The following is a 26,176-nucleotide window of genomic DNA, read 5'->3' on the forward strand; positions in this document are numbered from 1 at the left end:
GCCAACATTAGCATCTTGACTTGCTGTATGGTAAGGAACTGATTTCTATCATAAAGATCTCGGTTGAATACTGGGTGTAACTTCCCAGAGCCTTTTCTGCAGGCAGGACAAGCTCAATCACTCTTTACAGGTTGAAATTCTCGACCACCTGTAGATTGTGGTTGAGTGGAGCACAGAGAGGACCCACGAATCAATGGTAATCTGGGTCCAATGATGGAGGTGGAGGGAACCTTCATCATACCATGAAGTGGAGAGGTTAGCCTGAATAATTGTATTTTACTTAGATGACGCAGAAGCATTAGGGCACAGTAGTGCACACAGTGTCCAGGACATCACTTCTAGTTTATTTTCCAATTACATGGCATTGGACTAGGGTGGAGCCCAGGGCCGGCTCCTCCAAGGCGGAGGAGCATCACCCCACTGCTCTCAGAGCAGTGGAAAAGGGAAAAATAAAACTATAATAACAAAGTTATTATCATTTTTATTTTTCGTTTCTGTAGGGGTGGAGTAGGGCGGGCGCAAGGCTGGTGGCTCAGGGAGAAGGAGTGGACTGTGCACACAGTGCGCAGGACTGCTGGGCCGGCCAGCGCACTTTGCATGTTCCCTATCCAGGCTGCATGACAGCCTGGGTGGGGAACATGCACAGGCTCCCTGTCCCAGTCTGAGCACCGAACTACGATGCTCAGATCAATCACAAAGCTGCATTGCAGCAATGTGATTGGCTCAGAGGAGCCTGTGTGCTTCCGGTCTCTTCAGCAACGAGGGATAAGAGACGGAGGCGGCCACGGCATGAGGAGGTAAGTGTTTTATTTTTAAATATTTTGCCCCCTCCACCCTCCACCCCCCACCCCGTCCCCTGCCAGCCTCCACTGGTGGAGCCCTTTCCACCGTGTGCACTCAAAGCACGTTCAAGATGTTCAAGCATTGTCAAAGGTTTTAAAGCAATAGTATTAAACACAATGTACCCACTGAGTGCATTACGACCCATGCCATTTACATAGCCTGAAGGTGGACAAAGAGGACAAAGAGTCACTGGGGAAGTCAGTAGGGAATTTGGTCTCTATTGAGCCCGAAAAAATGGGTCAATATTTGCCTTGATTAATCCCTATGTACATAGAAATCTTGAGAAATAGAAAACTCCTGCTGGTGCTTCTGTATGAAGAGAGGATGGGAGAGGATGTGGTCTCACAGCTAGACTGCAGATTTTGGAGCTGGAAAAACAAGGTTCCAGCCTTGGGGTCGACTCCACATCCTGTGATTCTGGGTAAATCGCTTAATCTCCCCGTGCCTACAAAAAAAAAATGAATGTGTCCTTGTGTAACAAATGGTGCTCACGTAAAGCGCTCCAATACCTTCGGGTCGAGTTCGCACTATATAAATCGGCACACTTTTTTTTTTAATGAAGACAATCTGGCCTTCAATGACTGGAAGACGTGGCTTGGTCTTAGTGGTGCCTACTTGATATAATTGGCAAATTAATTATGACTGTGCCAATGTTGTTATGCTAGATAGCCTCATCTATTGTTGGTTGAAACTTTTTCTTTCTATTGAAAGGGAGATTGCTGTCCTTCTCAAGGGACTCTGTCTTTTGGACCAAATACTTAAATCAGGCCTGCCAACACAATGACAAAGAATAGTTCATGCTACTGGTGGCAGTGCTGATAAGGTCCATAAATATCTGCAATTCCTGCCAAGCTGTCTCCTTGCTACAGTTATGCATAAGCTTACACCATTCCAGGGCGTTATCTAGGAGCGAAAAGGTGTACCAAACTCAAAGGTGTACCAAACTCGTACTAGAGGTACAGCCTCCCCTCTATGCCTGAGAGAAAAAGCGTCTGACTGACCTAGTTCTAGGACACCCCCGCGCCGCACGGCCACCAGCTGCTGCGTGTGCCTCCCCGCATTTGTGCCTCGTTGCCCGGCTGCCGCCGCGGGGCCACGCCCCCTCCTTCGAGCGGCGTGGTCCGCTTCTCTCCCTGTGCCCCTGCTGTCTGATTGCTTAGAATTGTTTGTATAGTTGTATTCTTGCCTTCTGTATCTCGTGTTTTTCTAATCCCTGTGCCCCTGCTGTCTGATTGCTTAGAATTGTTTGTATAGTTGTATTTTTGCCTTCTGTATCTCGTGTTTTTCTGCCTGCGACTAGCCTTCGCCTTCCCTCCCCGCTCCCCGCTTCCCGCCACCGCCGCTAACCCCGCCCCTTTTTCCCTTCTATACCCTCCCCGCTCCCGCCTTCCAGCTGCTCCGCCCCCCCGCGCACTTCGCCATATATGGCGACCGTGCGAACGCGCAGCGGTCACGCGCAGCGGGCGCGCCGATTGTGCGCCGAAGGCGCGCCTAAGGTAAGCCCGTCTGCGCCCGTCCGCGCCTGGACCGCGCCCAGTGCCAAGACCCCTGGCCCACGAGGACCCCGGCCGACCCGCCTGACGTACACCGCCGCCACCCTCATCGCACTCAACACCGGCCGATTCCCAGGATGCTACCGAGCCACACCACGACGCACCCACGGACCCTTCAGCTGCCACGCCTGCAAGTTCACCTGCATCCGGACCTGCCTCGCACCAGCACCCGCCAAGTCGAACACCAGCAGCACCCACCTCAAGTGCATCCTGCTCAACACCCGCTCCGTCCACAGACACGCCATCGAACTCTGGAACCTCCTCGACACCACAGCTCCAGACGTTGCCTTCCTCACGGAGACCTGGATGAACGCCTCTTCAGCTCCCGACATCGCCATCGCCATCCCAGAGGGCTACAAGATCACCCGGAGGGATCGCACCGCCAACCAGATGGGAGGAGGCATCGCCATCATCCACAGGAACACCATCCGTCTCACGACCAGCACCGACAACACCCTGACCACCGCCGAACACCTGCATTTCCAAATCCACACCGACCCGAAGACCACCCTTAGAGGCACCCTGATCTACCGACCTCCGGGACCACGCACCCAATTCAGCGAGGACATCGCCGACTTCGTCAGCCCGCATGCCCTCCCCTCCGCTGACTACATCCTCCTGGGGGACCTCAACTTCCACCTGGAGAACAACTACGACCGCAACACCAGCACCCTGCTCGACAACCTCGCCAATCTTGGACTCAAGCAGCTGGTGTCCACCCCCACCCACCTCGCCGGACACACACTCGACGCAATCTTCTCATCCAGCACAGACATCGACTTCAGCCACGCCACAGAGCTTCAATGGACGGACCACAGCTGCGTCCACTTCACCTTCAAAAGAACGACGACCCACCACCACCAGCAACAGGCTGCCCGCAGAAGCTGGAACAAGATCACAGCCGACCAGCTCGCCACCTCCCTGAGCCAGCACCCTCCTGCCAGCTCAGCGAACCCCAGCCAGGCCGCCGACAACCTCACGAAGTGGATCAGCAACTGCGCGGACGAGCTCGCCCCGCTGAGGACCCCGCCCAGCAGACCCGGCAGCAAGAAAGCCCCATGGTTCACCGACGAACTCAAGAGCTCCAAGAAGAACTGCCGAGCCCTCGAGAAAGTCTGGAGAAGGGAACCAACACCGGACAACAGGACCACCTTCAAGCTTGCCACCCGGAAGCACCACCAGCTGATCCGCGCCGCCAAGAAAACTGTATTCAAGGACCGGCTGGACAACAACGCACACAACTGCAAGGAACTCTTCAACATCGTGAAAGAGCTATCCAACCCCAGCGCAGGAAACAACGACATCACCCCATCGCAAGACCTCTGCAACTCCCTCGCCTCATACTTCCACAACAAGATCGCGGACATACACAACAGCTTCAACAACCAACCAACGCACACCACGACCGAACAACCACCCCCCACGACCACCATCCACGCCTGGACTCCGATCAGCACCGAAGACACCATCCGCACGATGAACTCCATCCACTCCGGATCGCCGACCGACCCCTGCCCTCACCACGTCTTCAACAAGGCCGACGCTGTCATCGCACCCCACCTGCGAGACATCATCAACACATCCTTCGACACCGCCACCTTGCCTGAGAGCTGGAAGCACGCCGAACTCAGCGCTCTACTCAAGAAACCCACAGCGGACCCCACCAAACTCAAGAATTACCGCCCCATCTCGCTCCTCCCGTTTCCAGCCAAAGTCATCGAGAAGACCGTCAACAAGCAGCTGGCCGCCTTCCTTGAGACGAATGGATCCCTCGACCCCTCACAGTCTGGCTTCCGAGCCAACCACAGCACCGAGACCGCCCTCATCGCCGCCACCGATGACATCCGAGCCCTGATGGACAATGAAGAAACAGCGGCCCTCATCCTCCTAGACCTCTCCGCGGCATTCGACACTGTCTGCCACCGCACCCTAGTACAGCGCCTCAGCAACGTCGGAATCCAGGAGAAGGCTCTGGAATGGATCATCTCCTTCCTCGACGGAAGAACACAGAGAGTCCGCCTACCACCGTACAAGTCAGAGGCCACCGAAGTCTTCTGCGGCATCCCTCAAGGATCCTCGCTGAGCCCCACCCTCTTCAACGTCTACATGAGCCCCCTCGCGGCCATCGCTCGCCAACACAACCTCAGCATAATCTCCTACGCCGACGACACCCAGCTGATCCTCTCCCTGACCGACGACCCCGCCGCCGCCAGAGCCAACCTGCACGAAGGGATGAAAGAGGTAGCCGAGTGGATGACGACCAGCCGCCTGAAACTGAACTCAGACAAGACGGAGGTCCTCATCCCGGGCTCTTCACCCTCCGCCTGGGACGACTCCTGGTGGCCTCCCGCCCTGGGCACCGCACCCAAACCGACAGACCACGCACGCAACCTGGGCTTCATCCTGGACTCCTCCCTCTCCATGACCAGGCAAGTCAACGTCTCCTCGGCGTGCTTCAACATTCTACGCATGCTACGGAAGATCTTCTGGTGGATCCCCACCGAGACCAGGAAGACCGTCACCCAGGCCCTCGTCACTAGCCGACTGGACTACGGCAACGCCCTCTACGCCGGTACCACCGCCAAGCTCCAGAAGAGACTCCAGCGGATCCAGAACGCCTCAGCCAGACTCATCCTCGACATCCCACGAACCAGCCACATCTCCGGACATCTGAGAGACCTACACTGGCTCCCCGTCAACAAAAGAATCACCTTCTGCCTCCTCACCCACGCACACAAAGCCCTACACGACCAAGGCCCGAGCTACCTCAACAACCGAATCAACTTCCACGCTCCCAAACGCCACCTCCGATCAGCCAACCACGCCCTCGCCGCCGTCCCCCGCATCCGAAGAGCGACTACAGGAGGAAGGTCCTTCTCCTACCTGGCCGCCAAGACCTGGAACTCCCTCCCGACCGACCTGCGCCTGACCCAAGACCACCTCTCCTTCAGGAAGAAGCTGAAGACCTGGCTGTTCGAGCAGTAGCGGCACCCCCCTCCCCCCAGCGCCTTGAGACCCTACGGGTGAGTAGTGCGCTCTATAAATGTCTTTGATTGATTGATTGATTGACTGGTACATCCCAGTCCCAAAATTTGTGAGACATTTTACTTCTGTGTCTATGTGGGAGGTCAATGCTTTATCCGCAGCATGGAGTGTGATTTTCTTCAGATTTCCTGAGCCTGCTTAGATATCTGGTATTCGATACATACGGTGGAATATGTTAGAGGAGACCAGGCTTCCACCAATACATAGATGCTCTCATTTTTCAGCAGGGGTGCTGAAGCTTCAGTGGACAGTGTATTCATTGCCTTGGTCTTGGCTGACGCAGGCTCTTGGTAGGGTGCAAGTATTTTGTGGTCTCTGGTACAGGCATAGGAATTGGGATATGGCTTCTCTGGGAAGAGCGTTTGCAGGAAGGATCCACAAGACATCACTCACTAAACTTCTGTTGAAACGGTAAGAAAGCAGGTGGTGGCCTAGCAACTAGAGGAACACAGCAGTGCTGGTAGCGAATAGGTTGGACGGAGCGTGGGCTGGTCCTCAGGTGCCGAAAGATACATTGGTATTACCAAGAGTTGCTCTTCAGCAATGGAAACTCGGCAGAAAGGATGGACAGCTTCCTGACATCTAGGTTCGTTCTCAGAGCATCCAAGAAAGGGTCTTTGCACATGCTGACTACATAGAGACAGAGCCTGCCCTAGGGATCTAGGAGAGCTGGGAGAGGATGTGCAATTCCTAATTAGTTTGATTTTGTTCAGTTGAGGCTGATACGTCAACTATAGAGTTAACCGTCCCCAACATGTGGACATCAGGGAAAAATTAAGGCAAGTGTGTGGGGGAAGAAGAATTCAGGTCGAGTGAAGCAATAGAGGGCGAAACCACAGAGGGTGGGAAAGCAACACTGAGGGAATGGGGGGGACAAGGCAGACGGGCTCCTGGCTCGTAAAATGCGCATACGGCCAACAAGTAACCATATTAGGGAAATTAAGGATGGGGGAAGGTAGACTGCACCAAGAGATGTCAGACATAATCACCGTCTTCCATCGATAGTATTCAGTCATCTACCAAGCCCAAAACCTAGATGGGCAACACCAAGACGATTATCTTTGCGACTCTGATCTCCCTGACACGGAGGAAGAGTTAGGCCTATTGGAAGAGGAAAGTACCCCAGACAAGGTCAGAGCAGCAATTAGCAACCTCCCATCCTGCAAGGTCCGGGGCCCAGACGGGTACTCTGACTCATTTTACAAAGCCTACACCTCCCTGTTAGTGGAAACCCTAATGAAGGTGTTCAACTTTTCCCTGACATCGGCAGTAGTCTCCGATACAATGTTCGAGTCTTCTTACGCTACTGTTAAAGACTAACAAAGTCCCAACATGCTGTTCCTCATACAGACCAATCGCTCTGCTGAACTGCAATGTGAAACTCTGTGTCAATACTCATGGTTTGGCTTCAACATATCTGACCAGTACTCTTTGCTCACCAGCAATCAGGTTTCATCTGCAACAGGCAGGCTAACGACAATACCTGATTGGGAATTGCACTCATGGAGGCTGCAGAACAGCAGCAACAGCCGATGGCTCTCCTCTTTCTAGATGCTAAAAAGACGTTTGACAGGGTGGACTGGGCATATCTGTCGAAAATACTAGAAAATGCCTCACCCAGGCCCCAAGATGAAATCTTTCACTGTAGCAAATTTTAATAAATCATTTCCGTTTTTGCCTTCACAATGGTGTGCTTGGCATCCAAAATCCAGTCCAACCTCCCCATTCGTTGCGTGATGGCTGGTGGCAGACAGCATAAATTAGCCCTATTTGCCGAGGATATATTGTGCTTCATCACTGACCCAGACTCCACCATTCCTGATCTGATTGAGGGAACTAGATCAGTTTGCCTAAGCTTCAGGCTTCATAATCAATTTCTCTAACTCATGGGGCATGAGTGTAGGAGACCCACAGGACTATCTCAAGGAGCCAGTCCAGAATTGTGACTTTCAATGGGCGACATCAGCGATCACATATCTGGGGGTCCAGCTCCAGACAAGCATGAACGCCCTATATAATAGCAATATTCCTCCTCTTTAAAGACCTTTATAGGTGGATAAGTCAGAAATCTCCTGGCTAGGCCTACTCAACTGTCTTAAAATTTACTTTATGCCCCGACTACTATATGTCCTCCAAACCCTCCGCCTTACCATCCCCAAATCGATAGAGACACAGATACGCAGCAAAATACTTAACTTCGGATGAGGGCAAATCTCCAAGGGTGGCATGGTCGACTCTTTCGACCCACAACAGACAGCGGTTTGGGATTTCCAGATGTTGCCACATACATCCTGGCAGCCCAGCTCCGACCCGCACTCGACTGGAACCACGACCCTGACAGTGAGCCTTGGGTGCAGGTGGAAAAGACCTTTTCTCCAGTCCCTCTGGGCAGTCTCCTGTGGCTGCCTACATCGGCCTGGGCACGCGGCCCCTCACCTCTACCATTGACATCCACACTCCTTGCCTACTGGAGAAAGGTACGAGGGAGACGTAGGTTCTCGAAATACCCCTTTCCTCACTCCCCTAGCTCACAACCCCGACTTTCCCCTGGGTGCAACAAACTCAGGTTTCTTTGGTTGGGACCGAGGCCAATCTTCCACTGTGAGGTACTTCTACAATGATGGGGACTTGGGTACAAATGGGGATATGGCTGAGATATACGCCCTGACCAGTTGGGACACTTACAGGATTGGACAGGAACTACACTGTGCTGGAAGACCCCCACCTGCTTACCTATGCAAAGGGAGGAAACGTCCCCAGAAACTTTATACTTTTACAATGTTCGCCATAGAGGCATCTCATTTCTGTTACATCCTCAACCTCACACCCGCAAGGAAACATGCCTACATGAAACAATGGGAAATGGATTGGTCACAGACATTACAGATGAAACATGGGGAGCAATATGGCAGAGGGCCTCAAAGTCTTCCATTTGCCTCCGATACAAAGAATTCTTACACAATCCTTACACGCTGGTACATCACACTCGTACGACTCCATAGGAATTTTGGGGTCTGAGAGCTGTGTTGGAAGGGGTGTGGGGAACGAGGCACTTTCCTACACATATGGTGGCCATGCCCGACGATACAAATATTTTGGGGTGAGGTCCTCCACGTGATACACTCCATCACTAGCATTTTGCTGTCACATGATCTTCTTCTGGTCCCCTAGCTGGACCCAGAGGCGGATAGACTTTTTCCCACGACGAAACCTCAGGGGCGGCTTTTCTCCCATCTCCTTTTGGCAGCGAGATTGAGCGTAGTAGCCCAGATGTGAAAGCAGCCACAAGCACCCTCATTAAATATGTGGTGGGGGAAGGTGTGGTCAATCTATGCCACGGAAAAGGTTGCAGCAGATATAACGAGACAGAGCTGCTAAATTCAACATAATGTGGCGTTCATTAACCACGTACATACGGAGTCAACAAAGAACTGGAGGGCTGCATCTAACAATGTCCAAGACGCTGAGGGCTTGGGAGATGTGGATGATAACCCTCTCAGACACAGACAACGGCCCAACACAAGCTATGCATTCAAACTGACTGACATTACTCACTGGGGATCACACGGGGAGGGATGGGAACACCAATATGAATTGTGATACGATGACATATCCTGTCTGTTGAAAACAACATTTTACATTCTGGGGGAGCTGCTCCCACCCCCTGTTATTGTATTCAGTGATCCTCGGGGCAAAACTGTAATGTGTGTCATAAATGCACAATAAAGTTGTTAAAAAACACTGAGGGAGCGGGAGGGAGTATGCAACAGAGGGTGCAGGGAGGGAAGCAAATGGAAACCAGAACATGAAGGAGAGTGGAGGCAAACGAACAAGAGAGCTGGAGCACAAGAGAGGCGGCTCGAAGGTCGAAGCTGTATAAAAATGAAAGCATGCAGGCTGACCTGGGTCCACGAAGGAGACCCGCTAAGAGGGCAGCTGCCTTAGTGCCACAAGATGGCACAGGAGGCAGCCTCCCAGTGTTTGGGGCCATCAGGGGTACGGTGTGCCACGTCACTTCCGGGTAGAGGGGGTGGGGGGTGAGGTACATATACCTCTCACCTCCCTCTGGGCACCCTCTTTGCCCACTACCCTGACGCCATTTCCCTCCCTACCGCATACCCGGCGTTCAGGCAGTGTGTGTGGGGGGGTTTTGTCTAATGTATTCTTTTGTGTTGCAGGCGGAGTTACAGGGCGATCGAGAGGCTGTAAGGTACATACGGGTACCATCTGCAGAAGCACAACAAGTGTGCAAAGGCCAAATATCCCCAGGGAGGTCCTAGAGTTGGACCCTGGAGGAGCGACCGCGCCCCATTAGTCCTACGGGCAGTTGTGGACCTGAGCAACCGGGGGTTGCCTGGCAGGCTCCGCCCCCTTATGGGGCGTGAGCAAGGGGGTGGGCTGTTGGTCCACCGGGGGGAGGGGTCTTCCCTCCCCCAAAATATGGCAAACACCGTTGGGTAGGGCCTTGGTGTAAGTTAGCTCATCAGGTGGCAGGCGGCGAGGGGCTGCCTGCCTTGGAATCGCCTGTAAGATAACCCAACATGTTGGCATATTTGTAATGCTAATAAACCTGCAGCAGTTTTCTCCACAAAGAAGGTGTTTTGTCTGGCTATTTCTCGAGGAGATTGCTGTATGGGAGGATGGCGAGTGTTGCCGATATTGGCACAATGCGTAGAGGCTCACGAAGGACAAAGTTGTGGAAAACTAAGTTTATAATGTTAAGAAAAATGTGCTGAAAGAAGTTGGAAAACAGAGAGCGGGGTAAAATGACGTCCCCGGTTAGTCTTTCACAACTAGACAGCTGCAGTCTGGCAGGCTTTGACCTAAAAATAGGTAGGGGCTTGCCCGCATATGCAACATGCAAGTGTAGTTTCAGTGAGTAATGCTCCAATCTTAAAAGGAGTTTCTGGTTCAGCCGCCGGGTGGCATGGAAGCCCACATGTTGTGAAGCAGCAAGAGACGAAGACATTTCCAGATTCTGAAGTCACTGGCTCTCCGGGCAGTATTTAATGCCATGGGTGGCAGATCTACAATTGTGTCTTGAATGAAGCCTGACTTCATGACTTGCTTGTACTTGAGGGAAGCTTGTGCCGTCTCTGCTGACCACTTCGCTTATCACAACCCTCCTTTCTCATGTCACCTCTCCCTCATCCTCTCCATCCCATTTTTTGAACACAGTTGAAGACTACAACTTGGGGGGGGGGGGGCACATTTGGTTTCGCTCAGGGCGCTCTCTGAGCAGAACCTGTGTGCGGGTGTAACATAGGAAGGCCATAATAACAACTTTGTCCCGCAGCATCTTAACTGGTAGGATGACTTTGTGAGCGAATATTTTCAGGAGCAGCACTACGGAGACCCCTGTGCAGGCATTTGAACATTGTATCCCCCACTTGTACTTGTGAAGTCAAGGGCAGCTTCAGAAACATCTTCCTGTCTTTCTACGTTTATTATCAGCCTTACCAGGAATTCTGCCTAGCCTGCAGAGGGTGTAGACAAACCACACGTTGAAGCCGGTACAACCAACTACAGATACCCTAGGCTCAGACAGAAATAAATGTAGACTTTATCTTTAGTGGAACCACACTTTAAGGTCTTTAGTTGTTACTTCAACTTGATAACCTCTTCCCAGTTCTTAATTCAGCCAGACCCAGCGATTCTTTTACCTTACTTGCAAGCTTGATCCTTAGGCCAAAGGAGTAAGGAATGGTAACCTTGAAGCGCCCTTGAATCCATTAGCAGTGCTACATCCATGCTTCAGTTTGAGGGAGTCCGGGGCTCAGGTAGCCATGTTGCTGATGCTGGCCGAACCATCCACCAGGAACGGAGTGCCATCAGCACAGTACTGATGCTTGAGTCATTGGTGCTGTGTCACTGATAGAAGAGGCTGAAATCAAATATTAAATAGAACAGGCAAGATAGGGGGGGATAAAATGTCCCCATCTGCTCGGTCATGGAGGGAGCACCCATTCAGAGAAGGGCCAAACCATGAGAGTTCAGGTCCAGCAAGGCCAGCCACACCCGGAGCCTCCACAGGAGTAGATTATGATCCACAGCGTTGAAGGCTGTAAGGAAGGTAGGAGTAAGCAGAACTGCGCTGTGTGTTGGCGGTCCACAAGAGGTTGGCCACCATCTCTAGCAGAGCGGTCCCTGAACCGAAGATAGACCAAATACCCGACTGATGCGGGCCAAGGTGTTCCTATTATCTAGAGATATATGAATCTGTAGGGACTGAAAGATCGGTAAGCCTGGAGCACCTCAACCCTGGCTGGCTGTAGTTGAAATCTATGTTAATAATCTGAATGATGTTGCTCTGCTGCCCTTACTCGATCTCTTCTCTGTATGGGGCGGCTGCCTAGCGGCTGTCTCTGTTCAGTGTGTACGGGGCCTCGCATAGGTACTGCAGACAGCTGCTGTCTGAGCTCTGTCCATCCAGTGCGGTTCCAGAATATCGCCTGACAAATATTGTGGTGCTTACAAAACTACCCCACTTTGGCGTTGATAAATCAAAATCTATACCTAATGAGACATTAGACAAGTTGATGTACATGACTTACCTGCGAGGGAAGCTTGAATTGTAGCTGCCTGCGCTGTCCAGCCCCTCCTCCCCCGTCTCAATTCTCCAGATGGTTGCACTTATTTTCTATACAACCCTGGCCGGCTTGCCTTCCTTTTCGCATTAAGCCCTTCGTTCGTACACCCTCCTCCCCAACTTCCTGGATACCAAACTGCGAGCTGCCACAAATATGGCGGTTGCTAGCCAACACAATCTTAGTTTCTGCTTAGTTTCACTTTAATGTTTGCAATAAAAAAAAATAATAGAAAAACGTGTGTGTAGGGAGGGGGCGTATTAAATGGCATGCAGAAGGTTCTGTCTTTTGATGGGAAACATGTGTAAGGCGTCACAGGAGGTCTCCCGCTGCGCCGAGAGCTCCATATCTGGTTCTTGGGCTTGGGGCGCAGCCAGGACCAGGAAGAGGGGGCGCGGAACAGTAAAGAAGGGGTCTTACATCTGGCGCGGGCCAGCAGGCACCACTGCCAGTACCGACCGCTGTCTCCATCGTCGCAAACAGCTCCTGCTTCTGGGGTGCCCCTTGAGAGGGGCTGGACGCCAGCTCGATTTGGCAGCCCTGTGCGACCCCGCAGACTGCCAAACACAACACACCAACGTCTCCGAGTTAAACCAGCCCACATGGTGAGCTGTAAGGCTTCTTTGCGCTCGTTTGTCTGTCCGTAACAACACGCAGGACCTGTCCCCGGGGGGGGGGGGGGGTGGGGGCCTTGGTCCTGAGTGAGGGGGTGAATGGACCATCAGGGAGGGCCTGGAGAGAATCTAGCGCCTTTACTACTGATGGTCTGTCCAGGGGCTGTGGTGCTGCTCGTTAAAGACACCCTGTCAAACAGCTGAAGCGTTGCATAAGAGGTGGCTGTTACGTTGCCTGTTACAGACGGTCTATCCATGGGTAATAGCGAAGGCAGAGATAACCTGTCTAAACGCCGAACTTTGGCCGTCACAGATGATGCGTCTTACCGCTGGAGAGCTGGCCATCAGAGATGGACTCTCCCAAAAAGGGGTCCCTGGCCCTCAGAGACGGCCTGTCCTATGGCTGGAGCACTGACCACCAGAGGTGTGGCTGGAAAGGTGGTCTGTTCAAAGAAGGTGACAGGAGCCTTCAGCGCCTGGGGCTTTGACCATTAGAGATGGGTGGCCTTTCTTTGGAGTGGACATTTGGCAGTACCAATGACAAAGGGGCATTTGCCTTCAGAGATGCTATGCCCACATGCTGCAGAGCTGGCCGCCGAGGAAAGCTGCTTCAAGAGATGTATCAATGGCCATCAGAAAGGCCTGTCCAGTGCCGGAATCTTGGCAATCGGAATTAGAGGGGCCAAAGGACAGACTGGTCTCTGAAAACAGATGTTCTGGTCATAAGGTTCTGTCCAGAAGTTGGCATACGGACGATGAAAACCGGAGATGAAGCATTTGCCAACAAATTACTTGAGCTACGGCCATCAGAGATGAGGGTTTGTCCAACACAAGTTCATGTAGCTCAGGGTAACTCCTCACAGAGTTTGCTTTGCATCCCAAACACACAGGTTAGCGGAAATATTTATTTTATTAACTAAAAACCCCAACAACTTGATTCGAATTCGCATGTTTACATCAAAGAAAACTTTACAGTACAAAACATCAACTTCATGGTTGGTCAATTGGCAGTACTTTAACACATTTCCACAACCTGGGGGCCGTTAACTCACTGGATGTGAATATATTCAGGTCTGCATCAAAGTAAAGGAATTATCTATGCGCCTCCATCATGGGGTCTGCTCCTCACCAAAGTCTGATGAGAGTTCATGGTGGGCGCCTGGAGCACTCTTAGGCAGTACTATGCAACAGGGAATTATTATAGTTCCAAAGACATAACATTGTGTGGGGTTTATACATTTATTGGTACCTCCATTGCACAAGATTAAAACCACAAGGGATCATTTGTGTCAGTTTTGCCAACATGTCTTTGCATCTCAACAAGCTCTAACAGGTCTTAGGCATTCGTCAAAACTATGGTCCGATTTACTATGCACTAGCTGCAATTCCCCGTGAGTTACGTGATGCGATAGGTAGGTGCAGAAATTGTGATACGACACACTTGTTTAATGTGACAGGCTCCTGTGAGGATCCAACACGAGCAGCCCTCAGATATGCTCAGAGATAGGTCAATTTGCCCGTGCAGCTGTACATAATGCCGAGCGTATAGCATCACTGACCTCATGAATTCTAAGTTCCGAGAGCTAGGCGAGAGGCAGAACCACCTTAACGAAACAGACATGATGGATCCAAACAAAAGAACCTTACATTTGGTAATGATATTTCAGGTGGATACATAATCTTACTGCACATTCCTTACCTTATGAATACTCCTTGCAGGCCTCAGACTGGCTCAGAAAACGTTTTCCCTAGCAATGGCTCTCAAGGGCTACTAGGTGGTGCAGCACAGCTTCCACTGTGAGGCTGGATGTGACATCACTGGAGTATATAAGCCATCCACAAACATGATGGCATCACTTCCTAATATCCTGTCCACACCCAATAGAGGCAAGTGGAAAAGAAACTGAAAGAACCACAACAGTGACAAATGCAGCACGTTATGAGACTTTGTACCTTCTGATATTAATCACACCACTAGCTCATCAGTGAGGAGTCTGTGGGAAGATTATATATCCTTCAAAAATATTTTTACTAAAAAGGTAAAAAAACTTTCTTTTGATTTGCAAAAGTATGCAAGGACGACCACATAGCTACCAGGCAGTCGCTTCTGCAGCCATAGTCCTGGTGGGATGAGAACAAATGTACTCCAGAGGATCTTTCTTGGTCAGAGCCTAGCATATCTTGATACAAATATTCACCCATTGGAAAATAGGGTTTGATCCCCACCTTGTCCTTTTTAGCCACAATGAGGTGAAAAAAGACAGAAGGGTTAGAGACTGGCCCATATGAAATGCAGAAACTACTAAGGGTGGATGCGAAGGACCAATTTATTCAGATAGCACTGTGAAGGGTAGATAAACCAGAATTGCCACCAACTTAACTATTTTAACAGTAAGTACCAGGCAAATGTGCATCAGCTTGAATTGAGATGCCGTTCAGAAAGTGAAAACAACATTCAAATCACATTGAGGAACAATGCATTGAGTGGGAGGGAATGAGGAAGGCAAGCCTTTCAGATAACGTGTCACTAGGGTTGCTTTAAACAGGGAAAATTTGGCACGAAGACACAATAGCAGATATAGCTACCAGGTAGTCTGACTGTAGCCATAGCTAGACCCTGCTATGCAAGGGACAAGGCAAACCTAAAGATGTCGGACAGGTGACATGTAAAGGGATTACTTCCTTACAACTCACATCATTATACAAATCTTCTCCTGAAACGTGTGTAAATGAAGTAGATGGCAAGTTTCTTGGCCAAGATGACGTCTGCAACTTTGTGGAAGGCGAAAGGATTCTAGATGGAACCATTCAGTCTCCACCTAGGCACCTGCAGTGTATGGAGTCTGCGGTGGAGGACCTGACCATCCTTCTGTAAGAGCAGGTCTGCTCTGAGCAGGAGGGGAAGAAGAAGCAGAATTCAGAGAGTCAACAGATCTGCGGACAAGATCCTCCTTGTCCGTTCTGGAGCAATCTGAATCAGCTGTACGTGATCTTGCAGCAGAACTTTAGGCAGAAGAGGGATCAGTGGAAATGCTAACACAGGCAGAGTCAATCTGCACTGGAAGGCATTAACCAGGAAACCATCCTAAGCAGAGTGTATGGCCCATAACAGAGGACATTGATTCTCACATCAAGGGAGTCTGTGAATGAATGAATGAAGCAGCATTCATGGAGCGCACGCCTACTCCAAGGAGTGTCCCGGCACTAGTAGCAGTTTCTCTGCAACCCAGGAGACTGGTTGGAATTACCTCATTTGCTGAACAGCCAAGTTTTTAATTTCTTCCTGAAAAGTGAGAGTTCAGGCTTTAGCACCGAGATACGAGAATGATCTTCCACCAATTCTAGTCCTGTGGATTTTTGGGCTGGTGACTAGATGACCATAAGTAAATGTCCGGAGGGAGCATATATAAAAAAAACTCTTCCTAAGATATACTGCGCCCTTTCCATACAGTACTTTATGTGCCAGGACCAGTGCTTTAAACTGAATCCCCTTTTTCACGGAAAGTCAGTGAAGTTCATAAAGATGTGGGACAAACTGGCTCTAGGGGCCAGATTGAGAATCTCTGGCTGCTGAATATGGAACAATTTGTAACCGGTTCATTAGATATTCTGGCAGACCCAGATACAGGATATTTCCATAATCGAGCCTGGAAGAGATTAAGACCTGAACCACTCTTTTCCTAGAATCAACAGAGAGGAGAGGCAAGAATATTTTCCGAGTGCACTGTAAATCAAAACAGTACCCACCAGAGATTGAATTTAGGGTAGCAGAGACAGCACACGGTCAATTTTAATCCCCAAAATTTTTACAGAGCTCTGAATAGTGGCCGGGGAAAGGACATCCTGGGGCCCCAACGATCTCCAGACTTCTGTAGGAGTTGTGCCAAAGAAAAAATTCTCCGATTTGTCTGTGTTGCATTATAGTTGGTTGAAGGCAAACCAGTTAAACACTTAGACAGGTTTCGATGATTTCACCCTCAAATCCTGCCCCTTTATCACAGGTGAAAAGAAGCTGAGTGTCGTCAGCATACAATATCACTTTGGCTCCATATGATTCAGCAAGAACGGCTAGAAGTGCACTACTGGAAAGACTCCCTGTAAGTCGTGCACATGTACAAAAGTCAATGCGCCATCCTGTCACCCAGATGAGAACTTCAGCACAGTGAAGAGACATCCGCGGACACAATAGTCTGTGATGTGTTAGCGAAGGGCTGACAGGGGGACCCCCTTGGAATGCTGGAGGGGTTCATCTGCAAGTGAGATACAGAAGCACAAACTGGAAGATCAGCACCTGCGGTTAAAGTATTTCATGGTGCTGTAGCCATTGTGCCTCCTCAGGTACCACAGGAAGGCTCTCTGTCACTGGCATAAGGCAGCTGCAAGACTAGCATGGACAGGGTCAGAGCTGGAGTCAGACACATTGTAATCATCGCTAGAATAAGGAAAGATCTTAAAGAGTGTGTCACACATCACCCCAATAAAGGTCAGCCTCTTTGTGGGAGTGAGGAGAGTCGTCTGGATTTCCAGGCAAAGCTTAAGTCATGAAGGATGAACATCGTCCACCGCAGATGGTCCTGGACCAGTGCCGGGGACTCAGATTCACTAGGCATTTGTTCAAGAATGAGAATACCGGGACGATCAAGCACCACAGTAAGACACAAAAACACTAGGGCTTTTGCAAGTCTGAATGGAAGGATCACAAACTGATCGTGTTGGGATTCCACCATAAACTTTAGGTTGTGCCTGTTGTTGGGTTAAGTGGAGGATCCTAAATGTCTAGGGATGTACACCAATCTGCCGAGTCCAAGGCCAACAGGAATTTGATTACAAACAACATCTTGAATTTGTCCTGCCAGATGAGCAGGCTCAGAAGATGGAGAGCCAAGCCAGGCCCAGGCCTCGATCCTAAAGAAGTACAATTCAGAGCCTCTCTTTTCCAGAGTCACCACCTTTATGGCTCCCTAATCTAGCAAAGCAAGGATTTCAACTCTATGATTGAGGCGAGAGTCTGTTCTCCGAAGGAAAGGTGGTGTTCTGGAATGAAGGGAAAGAACGGCGTGGCTATGGAAGATCAGTTGCATGGACCAGAGGTCTGCTATGATTTGTTCCCAAAGGGTGGCAAAATGTGAAACCCCCGTTCTACTGGAAGAAGATGCAATGGGGGGGGGGGGATGGGTCAGCCTGCAGAGGATGGTCAGGATTGATTCTTCTGCTGCTGCTGGCAACACCCTCTATAGGGCAATCCCTGCCCTGAAATGAGTCATTTAGTTGCGGCGTTTTAGCAGGCTGAGATGGTTTTATGTCGACTGCACAGCCCTAGAACAACCAAACAGCATCCAATAATGTTGGTGGAATTTAGGGCTGTCAAAGGCACGAGTCACAACCCTGCTGTTCTAGAAGTGTTGCAAGGAGTGTACGTTCTAACCGACTAGCCCTTTGACATTAAAAAGGCATGTCCACGAGTGTAGCTGGACATCTCCCAAAAATTCACTAGAAAGCATTCCAATGCAGAACAACAGTTATAATCACAGACTGCATAATAGCCTCAAGGCTAGACTTTAGTATCTGTTTGGATGTTTCAATGCCACCATTCACCAGGTCAATGAATGGCTTTTTCATATGGTCTTACAGGCTGATAACTAAGTTTCACTAGTTTCTATAAAGCATAAAGAACAAGTTGCATACCTTTAGTAACGCTCTTTTGGTAGATACTTTAACCACAGATTTCTTGTGAATATCTCCACGTGTCAGACTGGATCCAAAAACTTCAAAAGCAGTGCTCCTGCATGCCAGTAGGTGGTGCAGTGCGACTCTGCATCGTTGATCGGAAGTGACGGAGTAGCATATAAGTGACACCCATGTTTGCGGACTTCAGTGTCTTTAATGATTATATTTGTGCGGAGCCCATTGGGAAACGGAAAGATTCAATGTGTGCAGATTCCTAAATTAAGATCTTTTTAGATGGAAAATACCCTATAACAGAAATAACAGGCAAGAGGGCAGCGAGAAATCTGTGGTTAGACAGAGTATCCGCCAGAAAGAGCATTACCATTGGTATGCAACTTGTTCTTCTGATCAATGCTTCTAAGTGCAGATTCCTCACCTGGTGAACATATACCAAAGCAGTACCTTCCAAGTTGGTGGGTCTGTGAACTGGTTCAGACTAAAAAGTCCTGCAGGACCAAACGGGCAAAATGCCCATCTTGATAAACCTGGCAATCGAGGCAATAGTACTTAGTACACTGGTGCACTGATGCCCGGGTAGCTGGTTGACAGTCTCCAGGACAGACAATCTACATGCCAACACAGTGACAGCAGCCTTGACCCAGGTGAAGTGGGCCCTTTAACCGTCTGGAGGCTTGTACTTTGCCAATGCTTAGCAGATTTTAATCCAGAGGACTATTCATCAAGAGATGGTCTATTTCTAAATTGCCTAGTCCATCTTCATTCTAGAGAACTTCACAGGGCTGATTGTCTACCCAAAGCTTTTTTTTGGTGTGATTGATGTAAGAGCAGAGTGCCCTTTTGAGGTCCAAACAATGGAGTCTCTTCCTCTGTCAAAGGATGTGGCAAGGCGAAGGAGGTTGGGAGAGTGATAGCTTGCCAGACATGAAAAGGAGTCACCATCTTCGGTAGGAAAGCAGCTCGAGTGCTTAACACAAGTTTGTCTGTGGAAAAAGGTGGTGTTTGAATGCTGGACCACAAGGGCCTGAAGCTCACTCCACCAGCATGTGGATGTTATCACAACCAGTAACACAGTATTTAAGGCGAGTAGGTGTAATGGAAAGCTGTGCACTGGTTCAAAAGGAGCACACAATAGAAAAGTGAAAACCAGATTTAGGTCCCCTTGTGGCATCACAAAGGGCTTAGGTAGAAACATGTTTTAAACCTTTCAAGAAATGCATCGCAACTGGTGATTTGAACAAGGATTGTTGGTCCAGTAAACGTGAAAAGGTCGAGAGGGCCAATAAGTAACCTGTAACTGTGCCCAGTGAAAGACCTTGCTGCGCAAAAAACAAAGAACCCCACATCCAATAGTTTGCTCATAACGGGTCCAACCAGTAGGTACCACACCAGGGCACAAAGTTGTTCCAGCACCCTGCGTATGCAAGTTCATAAAAGGGCACTTGGCTGCTAGGATGACAATGACGACCTAAGGAGGAAGATCAAAAGAGATTAACGGTCACCTCTCAATCCCCACACATGGAGGTCCAGGTTCGAGTGCAGGACCCAGCCTTGCTGCTGCAACAGAAGCTCCTCCCTTAGTAGCAGCCTGATTCGAGGACAGATGCAGAATCCCAGATGTTTCGGGTATCAAACTCTCCTGGCCCTCTCTGGAGCTACTAAGATGACTTGGGCCCAGTAGTTTCTAATAAACTTCAGAAAATGGGGCAGGAGGAGTTAGGAGGGGGAGGCATGCAAGAGTCCTGTGCTCCACTATAGGCGAAATGCGTCTGAAAGAGCCTTTTTGGAAACTCTGGTATGCCAAAAATATTGAGATTATGTATTCGCAATGGTGGCGAACAGTTAAAACCCAGGACTCGCCCCATTGCTGGAAGATGTGGCACCTGTGGGTCTAAATTGCCATTTATGGTCTGCTAAGCACTACTGGCAGGTGATCTACCACCAAGGAAATCCCTTGATGCTTCAGCCATCCCCAGAGGTGTCATGGTACAGGACTTAGGACTCCCCCCCCACCCCACCTTGCTTGTGGCAGTACCACAAGGCAGGGGTGGTGTCCATGATACCAGCTGTCCCTTTCTGGAGGATAGGAGGGCCTTCAACATAAAGCAAAATGCCTGCAACTCCGACAAATTGATGTGGAGCTGAGTCTCTGCTGGAAACCAGAGTCCACTGATCTCCACTTCCCCATGATGGCCTCCCCAACGCAGCAGCAAATAATTTTTCACCACTGTCAACTCTGGGTGGGGTAGGTAGAGGTGTCTGCTGCTGGTTCAAATGCAGTTAAGAAGCCACCACAGCAGATATGTGCATTCTCCTCCAATACCTGGAAGAAATCTGACACATTTCCTTGGTGATGGGTCCCCTGAGACTTCAGGTCCCACTGCAAGGATCGCATGTGCCATTACACATGATCAACAAACAGGATACAAGAGCCTAGTAAACCAAGAAGCTTCAGAGCCATCCTCACCAGGACCCAAGACAGACTGAAAAACTGGGATCGTAGATCAAAATTGTTGGACTCTTTGGTACAGAGGAAAGGTTTGAAAATGAAGGCGTTGAGAAGACAAAGATCAAGCAGTGGACGGAGGCCTCCATCCACCCTCTGCACAAGGAATTAGTGGTTATAGCACCAAATTCCCACTCCTGAGACCAATTGTGGCTCCAATGGCTAAAATAAAAAGTCTGCACTTCCTAGAATAAAATTTACACCTGGTCCTCCAAGAAGTAATTCGATATAGGTGGCATGTGCGGTGGGTCCAAAAGGAATAGCAAGGCATAGCCTCGTTGGACAATCTGCAGGACCCATTTGTGGGATGTAATGTGTTGCCTCACTTGCAGAAAGTGGCTGATCCTGCTTCCTATCAGATCACTGTGTGCCCCAAAGTGTGCACTAACGGGGTTCCACGGTGAAGGTAGGAAGAGTGGAGGAATGGAACGTGCATTGACCTCAATGGCAGGTTTTTGTGTGTTGGGCCCACAGTCGACCCTGAAAGGCCTAATGTGTGAGTGGTGGAGCCAGACACTGTCGAAATGCCAAGCCCTTGCCATATCCTGAAAAAGGGGGAAATTGTTGGGGGATTTAACAACCTACCAGCTCCAATCCACAAGGATGAGTTCTGCCTGGCATGCCCGAAGAGGACAACGAATCGGTGCTGAGTGCCCACACATATAAGAAAGACTCCTGGCTACTCCCAAGAACCGTTCTACTCAGTGATTGGAACTTACAAACCTTTAATGTTTTGGGGGAAATGCTAATGCAAAATATATTGTTCAACCTCTTGACGGCAATGACTCCACTCTCTCAACCAATTTTTTAGTAATGACTAAAAACACACCGCTTACGGCAAAAAAGGGTCCCACCAATAGAAGGTCCCCTAGCCAGTTTGGGGTGTTTTAGGTAATTAAGGGATGGGTGGCCGGGAGGGGAGAGATCTGAATCTTTTGAACTTTATAAGGTTCCCTGGCAATGCTCGTACAACAGAAGTAAATCCCTATCTTAAAGGTAAAGAATTTACACTTTTTAAACCATTTTTTAAGGAAACGTTAGCACAATTAAAATGTATTATCCCGCTTTTAGGTTAAGAAGGGTCTAAGCAATAACTGGTGTACTTGTAAGCACAGTGCGTTTTAACTTCAAAGGGATGGGAGGCAGGGAGGGTGGTGGGAGCTGGGGTGGAGGGGTGTTGATTATGTGTTTTTATACTTTTAAGATTTTAAGTAATCACACGGTTAGTAAACTACTTACTTACTGTTGGGGGGGATCCCCAAACAGGAGTTGAAAGGCCCAAAGAATGTGCTGCCGCTTGGCTCTTTTTAAAGCGCTCTAGGGCTGAGTCCACCTTTTCACTAAATAGGCAGGAGCAATTGAAAGGCATTTCTGCTAAAGACACCTGGATGTCTGAGGAGAAGCATGTAGACCTCATCCATGTGTGGCAGTGGAGTGGCGCTTGTTCCTATAGCCTTTCCCAGACAATCTGTGCTGTCTAGACAATAGCGGATGATGAATTTGACCATATCCAGAACATACAGAATGGTTTGGGCAAAGACGGCACATAAATCATCTAGGACCTTTGGTAAGATCTCTCCAACCAGGTCCCAAAGTGCGTTGGTATAGCAACCAAGTAGGCAGCTTTCATTAACCAAATTCAAAGAAAGGTTAGCAGAGGAGAACATTTGATTACCAAAGGTAAGTTTTGACTATGTCAGGAGTGGTTGGGAAGGTGTTCAGGTTTACTCAACTGGTAGATGACTGTACCACCACGATTTCAGGGTTTGGGTGCGGAGTGAAGAAATCTGGGTCGCCAGTGGCCAGTCTATGGTGGCGTGAGTCTTGTTGGTTGACTGGGGGACTAGAGCATGCTTTAGCCCAAGTGTCCAACAGTGTGTCAGTAAGGGCTTGATTGAAGGGCAAGAGAGGTTTGGTCAGTGACTGGCCTGGCTGCAGGACCTTGGTTTTTACATCTATAGTGGGGCGGTAGAGATCAAGGACCTCAGCAGCCCTTCTAATCAAACTGATGAAAGATGTACTTTCTTTTGTTGCTGGGCTAGGGGGGAAACAACCCAGTACAGGATGTGGTGTCCAGCCCACTGGCATCCTGCATGTACTAGATGTCATCATAGGGCGGGGCAAAACCTTCACATCCCCACCATTGTCATCCCCACGGGGCAGGCTCTGGGCTCAGCCAGAGCGCCAAAAAGCTGGTGTACAGTCTGTGCATGGTTGAGCAGAAGTGGAATTGTGTATGAGTCTGATGGATTCAGTATATTGCTAAGCACATCAAGATCTGGATGTGGACTCGTTCAATTTGAAGCTCGCTCGGAGTTGGATACTAAGATGGGTTACAGTGGCATCGGTGCAGGTGCAGATTTTTTTTATTTTTATTGGTGAACATATTCCATACAAAAGAACAACATAACAGAGCATCTGACAAGCAACCAATCAGCAATGAATAGGGGTATACAGATGATGATATAGGAAAAACAATCATAATAACGGAAGCGCCATGGAGAAAAATATCAGAGAAAATACACATTGTCTTGGCCAACCAATGTCTCACCCATCCAGAGCCTAACTGGAACCCAAATCTTTCCCAACTTCCTCCTACAAACATTATCTAGCAAAGACATTTCCAAAAAACTCATTCAGAAATTCATGCCACCACACCCAGGGAGTTGGGCCAAGCTTGCAAGCCAGAAAAAGTCTGGCCAGAGAGCAAAAGAAAAAAATACAGCTAGCAACATTTTGAGGAATAGCAGATGAATGCCCTAGTATAATTAATTTCAAATCCCACATGACAGCAAAGTGTGAAATACTGTTAATTTTCCAAAAAACAAATGCCACGTAGCTATGTAGGACTGTAAAAGCAGTGAAGACGAACTACATTGCTCCTTCCGCCCCACATCGAAAACAATGATCATCCTTTCTAAGCTTCATTAGCCATAAACGGTGAGGAGTATAATAAAACCCATTAATGCATCTGATGTGGTGGACCTTAATTCGGGGAACATTAGGAAAATTATGTGCAAGAAAATTACTGAGCCTCATATCATCACCTATTACTACTGAGCCCAGTGGCCTGCTCAATTAATCTGCCCCTAGCTGAAAGAGATCAGACCGATGGTCCAATCAGCTGACAACATTAACTTTTAGGCCACATTGATGTTTCACTTCTCAGGAGCTCTCATTAAGAAATCTGAAAGAGTGTTTTGAGAGAAGCCAATCTCATCTTTACTAATGCCAGTAATGAAATGTCGAATTTGCAAGTACCTAAAAAATATAATATGAGGAAGAGAAAAACGCATAGTCTCGAACGGAAGAAATACAAGCCCCTCGAACATTTGTCCTAGAGTAAAAAGTTTAGCCAGCTCTCCTGGAAGCTATGATGAATATATAGGTGTAAATTAGGTTTAAATCCTAAATATGTATATTGACTAAAAAGAGTGGCATCTGGAAAACCTTTTTTGAGAGAACTCCAGATTAGATGAAACACCTTTAGAGTCTTAAATCGGGTCCTTTTAAAGTCGACCATATCGATCATGCCAATGCAAGGGGCAATGGAGTACCCCAGAGGTAAATACTCAACAAACATATGGCCCTGCATCCATATTCCCCTACCCATATCCAAAAGAAGTCGAGACAAAAATGAAGTGAGCTAATAAAACTGCTAATCAGGAAGGAAGACCCCCACATAAATCCCTAGGCAGCTGCAGGAGCTCTATATTTATGGCAAGGTTTCTTATAACTCCAGATTAACTTCTGCCACCATGCCTCAATCTTATAAAAATACATTTTAAAAAAGCCAAAGATGGAAGAAAGCCATAGAGGTGAATACATCAAAAAATATACAAATACCTGGGGAGGATAATCATTTAAATGAGATTACACCTGTCAATCGGGCCAGGATGTAGGTGATTCCACTCGTTGAAAAAACTGACTGGCTGTTGATAAGAGTTTCCCATAATTGTAGTGAATGATGTCTTCCATTCGTAGAGTCAGTTCTATTCCCAAATTGGTTGCCGAATGGAGCCACCTCTTATCATGGGAAGGAGGGATGATATTAGACTAAACCTGTGTTTTGTCAGGATTAAGCTTGTATCCTAAAATTTCAGCAAATCACAGCGCGACCGCCTCTAATGCCCTAAAGGCCATAACCAGAATAGAGTGAAGACTACCAGCTCGCCTGTATAAGCAGAGACTTTCCCCTCAAATCGATTTATAAGCAACGGTTGGATATCCTCATATTTTGAGAGCTTGAATATGCGGCTCGATATATAATGAAACAGTTGAGGGGATAGGGGGCAGCCCTGCCTGGCGCCTCATGAGATGTCAGTAGGGTCTGAAAGAAAACCCAAGCAGCAGATCCCAGCTTTCAGGCCAACAAAGAGCTGACAAACTATATATGAAATGAGGGTCAAATCCCGCAGATTGCATTCCTGCCCAAAGAAATGGCCAGTAGACCCAGTCAAAGGCCTTCTCTGCGTCCAGCATAATCATTCCAACAGAGCCCTCGTCTGCAGAGGCAGCCTCGAGAGCTGTAATAGCCATATTGGAATGGGAGGTTGTATCACGTCCAGGAATTGATTCATGCTGGTTTGATCCACCAGCCCTGAGATCACTGTGGATAGCCTATTAGCAAAGACACAAGTGTAGATTTTAGAATCTGTGTTAAAGAAATTAGACGGTACGAGCCACAACGGGTAGGATCCTTCCCTTTTTTGAGGCAAATAACAATATTGGTCTCTCACCAAGACCCCAGGACCTGACCCAGTGCATTGAAAGAACTAATAAGATCCCGAAGGAACGTGGCCAGAATTTGATCTGGACCGGAAACCTTGCCCTTAGCTAAAGAGCTGATAGCTGTTGCTACTTCAGACAATAATATAGGCTCTTCTAATCTAGCCCGCTGAGCCTTGTTCAGCTTACAATGAAAATACCTCCTATGAATTGGTGCAAAGCCTCAGTGGAGGCAAAGCAGTCATTGACCTAGAGATTCTGATCAAATAACAGGAATACCTTCCTGATGCCCACAGGATGTTCCACAAGCTCCCTAATTTCAGATCTAATTTGCTGAACTAGTACTAGTACCAGTGCTATCTTTGACTCTAAAGTAGAGTAGCCAACCCATCTCATCTGCCTGGCATGCAACTTTTTAACTGCTCGATCCCGTATCCTCTTCCTGAGAGACGCCTGCAGAATAGCTAACTGCTCGGAGAGAAAATCCCAGTGTTGCTCATTCTTGGCGATTATGCTATACCCCAGGCTAGCTTCTATCGAGCCAAGAGTAGGGCGTGTTTGAATCTACTCCATAGTAGCTACCCTCCACTGATAAGCAGCAAACTCCAGCATGTG

At 48.9% G+C, this 26,176-nt stretch overlaps 1 protein-coding gene across 1 annotated transcript in view; it reads right to left on the minus strand.

The window, feature by feature from the left end:
* Window positions 1-26,176, minus strand: part of DNM2 (dynamin 2) — a 752,889-nt gene that overhangs the window by 16,166 nt on the left and 710,547 nt on the right. The window lies entirely within an intron of this gene.

The sequence above is a fragment of the Triturus cristatus genome, chromosome 4_2 (assembly GCF_964204655.1).
Source record: "Triturus cristatus chromosome 4_2, aTriCri1.1, whole genome shotgun sequence".
NCBI classification, from domain to species: Eukaryota; Metazoa; Chordata; class Amphibia; order Caudata; family Salamandridae; genus Triturus; species Triturus cristatus.